The 10,183-nt window shown below is 31.6% G+C and overlaps 2 long non-coding RNA genes across 2 annotated transcripts; both read right to left on the bottom strand.

Moving 5' to 3' along the window:
• Nucleotides 1–1,512: 1,512 nt before the first annotated feature.
• Nucleotides 1,513–2,826, bottom strand: LOC107921850 (uncharacterized). Its single transcript, XR_005908880.1, has 3 exons — nucleotides 2,278–2,826; nucleotides 1,869–1,940; nucleotides 1,513–1,771 (listed from the first exon to the last, which is right to left on the bottom strand). It is a non-coding gene; the product is annotated as an uncharacterized lncRNA (long non-coding RNA).
• Nucleotides 2,827–7,837: 5,011 nt separating this feature from the next.
• On the bottom strand, nucleotides 7,838–9,473 carry LOC121213524 (uncharacterized). Its single transcript, XR_005908963.1, has 3 exons — nucleotides 8,603–9,473; nucleotides 8,097–8,228; nucleotides 7,838–8,013 (listed from the first exon to the last, which is right to left on the bottom strand). It is a non-coding gene; the product is annotated as an uncharacterized lncRNA (long non-coding RNA).
• Nucleotides 9,474–10,183: the final 710 nt, after the last annotated feature.

Raw genomic sequence — 10,183 nt, 5'->3', positions numbered from 1 at the left:
GATTCAAGAAAGAGAACATCAAGGTAGTCATATTAGTTTTCATTGAAGAAATTGAGAAAACATTATAATCGTTCAACTGTTACAGTAGGATATTTTGGTAGAGACCGAAGTAAACATCATGCGGGTTCAAAAGCTCAAGCTACGTCTATAGTGAGCATAGGCAGTGTTAAAGACAATAAGCCTAATTATAAATATGTGGACATCGACATTTTGGGGAGTGTAGAGCGAAAAAAGGTGCCTGTTTCAAATGTGGATCATATAAGCATTTTATTCGAGATTGCCCAGAGCTACCCGAAAAAGAAAAGGTTCGGAATATTCGATCGAGCAATACTACTGTGAGAGGTAGAACACCTCATAATCTTGGAAATGTGAGTAATAGTCGTACTGGAACAAAAAACTCTACTATGAGATCTAAGGCATGAGCACTAGCCAGAGCTTACGCAATTCGTGCATGAGACAAAGCTTCAACGCTAAATGTTATTACTGGTACATTTTCTATCTTTGATATTGATTTTATTACTTTGATTGATCCGGGATCAACCCATTCATATGTTTGCACGAACCTAGTGTCAAGTAAGAATTTACCTGTTGAGTCCACTCAATTTGTGGTTAAAGTATTGAACACCCTAGGTCAGTATGTGCTAGTTGGTAAGGTTTGCAAAAACTGTCCATTGATGATACGGGGTTGTAATTTTTTGGCTGATTTGATGCTATTGCCGTTTGATGAGTTTGATGTGATTTTGGGCATGGATTGGCTAACTCTACATGATGCTATTGTAAACTGTAGATGAAAGCTTATTGTGTTAAAATGTCAGAACGATGTAAAGCTTTAGATTGAATCAGATAGTTTGAATGGTATGCCTAGTGTTATTTCGGCTATGTTAGCACAAAAATATGTGAGAAAAGGCTGTGATACGTACCTTGCGTATGTATTTGATTCCAAAGTTTCTGAGTTGAATTTAGAATCAGTTCCAGTGGTTTGTGACACTATAACAAAACAGGCTTTTAGCGGCGTTGTTTTAGAAAGTGCCACTAAAAGTACAAAAATGCCGCTAAAGGTCATGACCTTTAGCGGCGCTTCTCCCACAAACGCCGCTATAGATCATGACTTTTAACAGCGCTTTTCCCACAAATGCCGCTATAGATCATGACTTTTAGCGGCGGTTTTCCTACAAACGCTGCTATAGAACATGAGTTTTAGCGGTGCTTTACCCACAAACGCTGCTAAAGAACATGACCTTTAGAGGCATTTTACCAACGAACGCCGCTAAAGAACATGATCTTTAGCAGCGCTTTACCCATAAACGCCGCTAAAGAACATGATCTTTAGCGGTGCTTTTATCACAAACGCCGCTAAAAGTATGGTTCTTTAGCAGCGTTTATGGAAAAACACCACTAATTTTGGCAAATTTGTAACACCCGATTTTCATCCATATACAATCCTTCCTGTAACATAAAATCCAACCAAAAATGAAAAATTTAAATGATACTTCAAATTCAATGAAAGATATATGATATAAATTGATAACTGAATTATAATTCAAAATATTCTTACAATAATATTAAAATTAACAATGTTAAAAGTATTCTTACAATAACTAAAGCACACTAAAATATTTACACAATCACCTCCAAAAACACAAATCCTAAAACAGTAGTTTTTGGCAATCACTTTTTCAGGAGTAATACCGAAAAAATAACCCCCTAATTTCAAAAAAAATGACACATTACTTAGAAGTCTCCTTGCTTTGTCTTCAGTTTCAAATCTTAACTGCAAATAGAAGAATAGGAATGCACTTCAGATTCATCATATTTGTTCACATGACAAATCAAAACCCAATGTTCATAACTTAAACAACACAAAATACCTGCAAATGCTACAAGTAATAGACTAGATCAACCTAAATGTCCTTTTCTTGCAACAGGGTTTCCAAATTATCCTGTCAAATGAATGTGCTGTCAAGGGCAGGAGAAGAGAAAAACATTGAATAGATTCAACCTTTTTAAAAGTTAAAGGCTAAACTGCCACTTTTACCAGAATATTTTTTTCTCTTTTCTTTTCTTTTTCAATCCACATTCACAAAAGAAATCATTCAATGTTAAAAATAAAGTCAATTTATGTCATTAATCCTTGTACTATGCATAAATTGCAAATTTAATTTAACTACTTTTAAAATTTTGAATTCCAAAAAACATATGTTAAATTCTATTCTTTTCAAGATCTTATACAACAAACATATTATTATCATTAAAAGGCCTAGCTATTATCGTACTTACCTTCTTTAAGTGCTTCAATGGTTGATAGAAAATCCTAACGCTCTTTCTCTAGGCTAGACATTTTCTTTCTGCAAAATTCAGAATGAATAAGATGTCCTATAACTATTAGAAGAATCAACATGAAAATATATCCAAATGAAAGTCTAAACATGATAATATATAGCAAATGGAAGGAAACAACATTAAACATTTCACACAGGAAACCTACTTAATAAGCAAATAACTAACAATTAAATATCTCCCACCCCACAGGCACACATATTCTTTTTCTTCCTTTCTGGTTCTTTAGTTGTAATAAGTAACAATAATAAATGTTTCTTTACTAATAACAACAAAAGTAACCTTCAATTCTGCACCAAGGAGTTATGTATGAGCATTATAATCCACGCAGTTACTTTTGAACACATATGGCAAAAGGCATATATAATTGAAGAAACAAGTAATCAAATCATCCTGAAAATGTAGATCACAAGCCCTTTGGTAAAGAAAAATTACAGCATACTTGAAAGAAGAAATTTCAGCCTTTGTGTTCTCTAATTGCCTCTCCAATTTTAGCTATTTCGACCTTAATCTAAGTGCCTAAAAAGAAAAAAGCAGATGCCCGCATAAATAACTTTATACAAAAAAAAAACATTCAATGGAAGATAATCCAAATGCTAGCCATATAGTCTAAACAAGAAAATTAACAAGATCAAAACCATATAAATATAGGAGAAAGAGAGTTAAATCAACACTTTAAAATCCTTTGGGTTCTGTGCAGTAAGGATGGCAAACTATTTAATCTAATGGTAGAAATTTATAACAAAGATATTTGTAATCATTAAATTAATACTTTTTTTTGTCTTTCCACCTTTCATCCTTGCTACCAAAAAGTGCTAGCCTTTTATCACATGCCTAAAGGAGAGGCCTTCAAGCAAGACATACACACAAAAAGTACTAGAAAATTAAGCCAATACTAACTTTCAAGGTAACACTTTGGAATAAAAATAAATAAGTAAAGGTCTAATTATGAATTTTATCCCCGTTAATTTACAAAACTTGATAAGTTAGTCCAATTGGATAACATTAGTAAACCTTAATGTTAAATTACTAGCTTGAATATCAACACTTCAATATTTAATATGTAAGGAATTATCAAAAATCAACATTTCAATAATTTATATGCAAGAAATTAACACAAATCAATCTTACAACAATTTATGTGAAACAAATTAGCAAAAATCAACTATTCGTAGTTCATATATTTACCGGCAATAGGGCTAAATCTTCAATTTCTATAACGATTTATATGCAACAAATTAACAAAAATCAATGGTTCAAGTTCATGTATTTACCAAAAATCAGACTAATTTTTCAATATTTATAACAACTTATATGCAACAAATTAGCAAAAATAAATGGTTCAAGTTCATGCATTTACAAACAACCAGACTAAATTTTCAATTTTCAATTTTTAAAACCCTAAACCCATTTTGGGTAACATTAGTAGAACATTTCAATATCTAATATGTAAGGAGATATAAAAAATCATCATTTCAACAATTTACATGCAAAAAATTAGCAAAAATTAACAGTTCAAGTTCATGTATAATGTATTTACCAAAAACCGAACCAACTTGTCAATTTTTATAACATTTTAAATGCAACAAATTAGCACAAATTAACAATTCAAGTCCATTTATTCACCAGAAACTAGACTAAATTTTCAATTTTTATAAAATAAGAGGATAGAAGTCTAACAAATTAAAGTTTCCAATGAAATTCAGACTTACACCATTAAGTAAATAAGAGTTTTAAACTATCGGAGATCAAAACAAATTAGCAAAAACCAACTGTTCAAGTGCATGTATCACTACACCAAAACAAGCTTTTAGTGGTGTTTTTAGTGGCGTTTGGATAACAAACGCTGCTAAAAATCAAACATTAGCGACGCTTTTAAAAAAATGCCACTCAAAATCGAGTATTAGCGGTCCTTTTTAAAAAACCCGCTAAAAATGAGCATTAGCGGCGTTTTCCAAAAAGCGCCGCAAAAAACCTAAGTCCAACGACGTCGTTTTCTGAGTTTTCAGGGCTTTAGCGGTGTTTTTGAAAAAGCACCGCTAATGCTCGGGGTTTTAGCAGCATTTTTGGCGTCGCTAATGCTCGAGGCTCTAGCGGCATTTTTGAAGAAGCGCCACTAATGCTCGGCTTTAGCGGCGTTTTTGAAGAAACGCGAAGCGCCGCTAATGCTCGGGGCTTTGGAGACGTTTATGAAAAAGCGCTACTAATGCTCAGGGTTTTAGCGACGTTTTTTTAAAAAGCGCCACTGATACTCAGATTTATCATATTAAATAATTTTTTTGGGTTTTTTAAAGTTTTTTGGGTACATTACTGAGTGTTTTTTAATTTACATATGAAATAATTTCTTATATAATCGTAAAAGAGATTTATCACTATAGTTTAAGGTTTAGGGGTTACTATTTTAAGGTTTTTGCAGATTTTTGTTGGTGGTTTGGATCCTAGTGTTTTTGGATATTTTGTTGTTGGTGGTTAGAGATTTTTGTTGCTTGATAGAAATGTGTTTAACTCTATATATTTTCATCATTTCAGGCAAGAATGATTGATTTTTATTATGGTCTGATTATGGTTTTAGTCCTTCTATATTGATGTGAGTTTAAAAAAAATGGTAGATATGTGAATTTATTATTCATTAGGATTGATTGGAATTTTAGGTGTTCATTTGTAAAAGTTTCATAGCTTGTTTGTCTTGTTGTTTCAGAAACTGAATATGACCCATGGTTTTGCTTGACACTTTACATTTTAAATTATCTGTAACACCTTACTATTTTCTTTTTCCTATGGATACCATTACAGCTTGCAGTTGAATGTTTCTTTTAGGTATTTCTGCCTCCAATTCGCCTTCTGTTTGTTGATTGAATTTTTTTAAGTTATTAGGTTTGGACATTGGTGCTAGGGAGAAGCAAGGAAATCCTAAAGTTGATGATGGATTCAAAGTTCCAAAAGAAAAACTCACCTGCATCGCGGCATCTGTTGATGTGGATGAGGAGTTTGAATCTTCTGGAGTTGAAGAAACTAGGAGTATTGTTACAACTAGAAGTTTGAATCTTTTGAAATATCTTTAAGATTAAGGAACTATACTAAATGCGGTCACAAAACTTATGGAGGACAGTTATAAGGGTTGGGGTTTAAGGGTTAGGGGTTAGGGGTTAAAGGTTTACGGTTTATGTTTTACGATTTAGGATTTTGGGGATAGGGGTTTAGGGTTTACATTAATTAATGTTTTTTAATTTATATATTAAATAATTTCTTATATAATTGTAAAAGAGATAATTTTAATTTTAATATATTAAAATTATGATTACAGGTTAAATTATTTAAGAGCTTAATAGATAAGCTGTATATATATTAACTGATTTAGGATTTAAGGTTTACTTGAGATTTGTTAAATGATAAAAAAATATACAATCAATTAATACTTTTATATTTAAAAATATTTAATCTAAATCATTTGATATATCTAAATATTAGATTTAACAAAAAAAACATTGATAAATAAATAAAAAAAGTAACAGATTGATATGGATAGGTAACTATCTATTTTGGATAGAACCAAATTATAACAAATAAAAAAAAATACAAAAACTAAAATCATTCCACATCGAACATCTAGCATAATAGTTATATTTTAGTTATGATGAAATATCTCTAATAAAATGTAGATTAAATCGGAAAAGAATAATATAAAATCGTGATTAACATTTCAATCTTTAATAGCAATCGTGATTAACATTGGATAATACTAACTTAATAATTAATTGTAGCCATTTAATCATTTGTTTTCTTTTTGAAATATACGATATTTATTTTGAGAGTACTTGGTTTTTTTTATAAAAATCCAATTTATAAATAATAATAATAATAAATGTTTTATAAAATCACTTAACTAAAAATTTTTAATAGACAAAAAAAATATTTTTAGCAGAGCAAAACGGCGTCGTTTTATTTAAAATGAAATAATTTTTTGTGGCGTTTTTGTCAAAAACGCCGCGAAAAGTAATCAAAATCCCGCTCAATCCCAAAAAAATGATTTTTGGTTACCCGCTCATTACTCCCTCTTCTTCTCATCTCCGTCGTGCGCCCTAAATCCCCAAATAAAAGTTTGTTTTTCTTGAGCTGAAATCCCCCAAATTTCCCATTTCCAACAACACTAGTCAATACACCTACACCAATACACTTTTTTTTCCTTTTCATTTCACTCACCATAGCTACTCCTTTTCTCTCGATCTGTTAGGGTTTCTTTTAATTTTAGGCTTTTAAGGGAACATACAGTTTCCTTTTAATTTTACTGGTGATTTTATAGCGACGGAAACCCTAGATGAGAAGAAATCGGAGGAAGAGGAGTTGAAGTTATTTTATTCCTTAATATTCATAAAATCTTACCTTGTAGCATTCTTTTATCGCAGGGGGATTAGAGTTATAGGTGAACAGCCAGTTATTCTTCCCAGAACAGGCTTCGAATACTCATCCGCTTGCTCATTAAGCATTCTCAGCGGCAGAATGGTATGAGAGGCTTGCTCCTTATTTGCTTTCTTTCTCACTGGAAAAGATGCTTACTTTGGCTCTTACCTTTACAGGAGCACTAATCTTGATGTTTAATCATTACTTAATTCCAAGGTTTCAATCTAAATTGATATAATCCTACTTATTTTAGTTTGCAATGAGTTGATAATCTGGGTAGAAAATAGTTTGACTGATAAACAGCGCAAAACATATCTTGGAATTTATTCATCATTTCCAATTGGTTGTGATTTGTACTTCAATTTTTTGAGCTGTACATAGATATTCTAACATAGCTGTAATGATAATCTTTCTTTGGCAATGGCCAACTGGTATGAGTCAAATTACCTGGCCCTAATCTAGTTTTTTGGTATTTTCTCCCCTTCACTAAGGGTGTGGAAGCATAAATTCTGATGCAAATTACTAAGGGTCCATGTCCCGGCCCCTTGTATGCAATGCATGTCATTGTGAGGAAAGTTTGTGTCCATTTATATCACTTTTGATACCCTTCTGTATCATGAAGTTTGTTATCTGACAAAAGAGATGAGAATTTGGGAGTCGAGTTATAATTTAATTTATTAATGAAATCTTCAGTGCTTAATTTAGGGATTTGATTGATGTTTTGCTTGTATGATTTTATGAATCTTGTGCACACAAGTTTCTTATCTAAACATAAGAGATGAGGATTCGGGAGTCAAGTAATAATTTCATTTATCAAAGAAATATCAATTGAGCATGTGACAAAAGCGCCGCTAAAGGTCATGGTCTATAGCGGCGTTTGTGTGAAAAGTGCCGCTAAAGGTCATGGTCTATAACGGCGTTTGTTGGAAAAGCGCCGCTAAAGGTCATGGTCTATAGCGGCGTTTGTGTGAAAAGCGCCACTAAAGGTCATGGTCTATAGCAGCATTTGTGCTAAAAAGCACCGCTAAAAACCTGTTTTGGTGTAGTGTATGCACCAAAAACAGGATCAAATTTCCAATTTTTGCAAATTAAGAGGATCAAATTCTAACGAATTAAAGTTTCCAATGAAATTCAAAATTACACCATTAAGTAAATAAGAGTTTTAAATTACCTAAGATCAAAAACACATTCTGGGTATAAACTTTTGTAACTATTTATTAAATCTGCAACGTCGTTTCGATGCTTTGGTTCAATATTAGTTGAAGCTTCTCTAAGTTCCTGCTATTTTAAAACAACAAAATTTAAAAGAATAAAAAAAATAAAAGCTTTTTTCGAGATGGGGATTCAATGAGGCAAAATACCTGTTTGTCAATGACCTTGATATCACTGAGTTTACGAGTAGATTTCTTCCCAGAATTGCCCATTTCTTTTGCTAAGAAATAGTTTCTTGAGAATCCAAATTCCTCTTCCTCCGTCACGTTAAAATCCATTTTCTGAAGATTATTCGTTCAAACAAAAAATATTTGCAAAGATAATCGAAAATGAAAATAAAATGACATTATACATGATTGGAGTGCTATACGAGTAATCATGTTGCAAGAAAAGTGGCCACTATGTAAGGTCATAAAATGACATCTATAGAGTATAGCAACATTAGCTTCAAAAGATAGCATTAAGCAACAGGAGAATCTCATTAGTTAAAGTAATAAATAGTATACAGAGTAGCAGGAAAACTTTATGAGTTATCCTATCATCAGATTTCTATTTCCTTGCAGATAGGAATTCACATATTACAGATGAAATGGGCAAATGACCATCATAGATGACAACGTAGAGATGAACAGGTGAACCCGATCATAGACATTACTTGGGAAGGAGTTAAATCAAATGATGGACGAGCATCATTCCCTCTGCTCTGAGCACATACACAAGAAAGACCTCGACCCAACCATGCTGTTGATCTTGCCACAACCTCAGCTGTAACAAACTAAAGCACTGTACTAAATTTCAAAAGGACCAGTACCTAAGACAACCACAGATTCCAAAAGATGGTTCACTTCAGCAGCTAATAAAAGAAAAAATCAAGAGAGAAAAAATGAGAAAAATGCATTCTGTCTCCAAGATTAGAACAGTGAAAGCGAAGGTATAAACATGTGCACCCCGTCAAGAAGGCTATAAAATCTTCATTATACATAGCATCTGTAAAATCATTAAACACCCAAACTTTTCTACGGGAGTAACAAAGATTGTCCCACAAACTGAAATACTAAGCAAGTTGTGAACCATGAACAAAATGTGGACATATATACTCTATTTACGGGTAGATCTAAGAATTTGCTTCATGAAAAATTTATCTAGAAGGAATCCGCCAGCCTTGAAATATACTAATGAATGGCTTCTACATAAGAGAAGAATGATCTACTTGCACAACAGAATGCGTGAAAATTAAGTTAGATTTAATATATCTTAGAACAAAAATAGAATAAAACACAAACAGCCTGGTCCAATGTCTGGTAGTTATCATCTGTAAGGTCTCCATGAATCTGTACCACTTGACGTGCTAGTTCGAGACCTCCTTTTGCTACAACCCTTTGAGGAGATGCAAAGGGCTGCCGATTTGGGGAAATTAGGGGAAAATAAAGGGAATCGGGGTAGGGGAGAAATGGTTTGGGAAAAATAAAATGGGGAAAAAAGAAAAGAGATTCCTAGGGATGGGGGAATCGATTGAGGGAAAAAGAAGGGGAAAAAAATAATATTTCATTTGAAATTTTGGGATAAAAAAATATAAACACAAAATGACGTCGTTTTGTAAAAATATTAGTGGAGTTTGGAAGAAAAGCGCCACTATTGCTCTTTTTTTGTGGCGTTTTCAACAAAAACGCCTCTATTTCTTACCTTTTCCGGCGGTTTTTCATAAACGCCGCTAACGCTCTACTTTTTTTACAATTTTTATATTAAATTATTGTATCTTCCATATAAATTTTAAATAAATAATTTTTTTAATTTTAAGTAATATTTAAAATAATTAGATAAAATTATAATTTTTAGTTTTTGTATTTTATTTTTATTTGTTATAATTTGGTCCTATCCAAAATAGATAGTTACTTATCCATATCAATCTGTTACTTTTTATTTATTTATTTATCAATGTTTTTTTATAATCTAATATTTAAATATATCAAATGGTTTAGATTAAATATTTTTAAATATAAAAGCATTAATTGATTGTATAAAATTTCATCATTTAACAAATCTCAAGTAAACCTTAAATCCTAAACCATTTAATATATATAAAGTTTATCTATTATCTCTTAAATAATTTAAACTATAATCATAATGTTAATATAATAAAATTAATATTATCTCTTTTACAATTATATAAGAAATTATTTAACATATAAATTAAAAAACACTAATTAATCTAAACCCTAAACCCTTATCCCTAAAC

This window comes from Gossypium hirsutum, chromosome D01 (assembly GCF_007990345.1).
Source record: "Gossypium hirsutum isolate 1008001.06 chromosome D01, Gossypium_hirsutum_v2.1, whole genome shotgun sequence".
In the NCBI taxonomy this organism is placed as follows: Eukaryota; Viridiplantae; Streptophyta; class Magnoliopsida; order Malvales; family Malvaceae; genus Gossypium; species Gossypium hirsutum.
Note: the sequence above shows the minus strand (reverse complement) of the source record. Positions and strands in the feature narration are given on the sequence as shown.